This window comes from Antechinus flavipes, chromosome 6 (assembly GCF_016432865.1).
Source record: "Antechinus flavipes isolate AdamAnt ecotype Samford, QLD, Australia chromosome 6, AdamAnt_v2, whole genome shotgun sequence".
Lineage (NCBI taxonomy): Eukaryota > Metazoa > Chordata > Mammalia > Dasyuromorphia > Dasyuridae > Antechinus > Antechinus flavipes.
Window position 1 is genome coordinate 142,028,954 of NC_067403.1, and position 1,493 is coordinate 142,030,446.

Genomic DNA, 1,493 nt, shown 5'->3' on the forward strand with positions numbered 1-1,493 from the left:
ATTCCTCATATTTGGCATTTATTATAACAGCTTGTTATTACATTCATGTATTCAATTTGTTAAATCACTGCTCAGTTGATGGGTGCTGTAAGAAACAAAATATCTTACCAAGAACTCACTACTGAATGCAGGAAAGATTCATTCTACATTGTTGCAAGAATGGGTGCCTAGGTGAGTAGATATGTCTTTCAAATGCCAAAGGCAGCATTTTATTTCTTATCCTGAAGCATACATCCCTCCCCTGATTCCCCATTAATTGGAATCTCCACTCCTCATTACATAGCCTGTCACTGCTCCCAAGGAGCTTCCATTCTAGAAGGGAGGAGATAACAATGGAAGTCTTGGGACAAAGAACAAAATATTGTTTTCAAATCTCAGGCCACCACCCCTGATTATAAAAGTCAGTCCCTACCTCCAAGGAGCTTACAATTTCTTTTGGGGGGGGAGGTGACGTCCACCCTTGATTATTTCTTTTTGTCCTTGTGTGTGTCAGTTTTCCAATTTTCATGACTGTGGAAACCAAAATGTCCATCTATTTCTCAAAATTTCCCTCCTTTTTTTTCTTTTTAATAATTTGGTTTCCACATCTTTTTTTAACCCCTCATTATTTGGCTAATTTTTACATCCCACTTCATAAAAGTTAATTAACCCCTACACAGATCTCTGTGGATAATTAATCTCTGAATTTTCTGCTAATTCTTCTGATAGGGCTGTTTTAGGAGTGAAACTTCCAATTGTAATACATTCCTCCTCTTCCTGCCATTAACCCTTCTAGAGTCATTCCATTTCCTCATGCCATTCTGCTAGTATGAGTAGCTATTCTGCTATTCCCTTCCCTATTTCTCTGGAGTAACTTATCGAATAATATTTATTCATCAGAGTAGGAATGCCCCCAATCCAGAACTACATTTCTAGTCTTGAATTCATCAGTTACTATCCTTGAGTTAATGCTTCCTGATTCAGTCTTTCTTACTTCATCGAATGCCAGTTTCTGGGCAAAGTAGATTTGAGAGTGCTACCTCCACAATACCACCCAAGATTTGCTTGGCATAATGATCATCCCTGAAAATTTGCCAGAGCTACCCTTAATTATATTCCAGATTTGGGTATATGCCACTACAATCCCTAAATTTGGAATCTTCCACTCTGCCATGAGAGGCAAGCTGATTGACCTCCAGAGCTAAGGGGCTAGTATAGTCTGGTTTATTCCCTCACAGAAAGGAAAGATAAAATAAAGTGTTGCAGTTCTCCCTAGGAATATTCTTTTGGGAACAGGAGGAATTCACTCTCGTGTTTTTCCTTACCTAAAGGGAATGGTGCTACCTGGCCATGAGGCAACCAGTAGCAGACAAAGAAAATGCTTTTTTGTACTTTACCAATTCTACCCAGGCATTGGTGTCTCTCACTTGCCTTAAGTCCTTAACTTGATTCCAAGTTTTCCTAAAAGATCTATACCTATTACATGTATAACAGACTTACTCTTTGATCTGCAT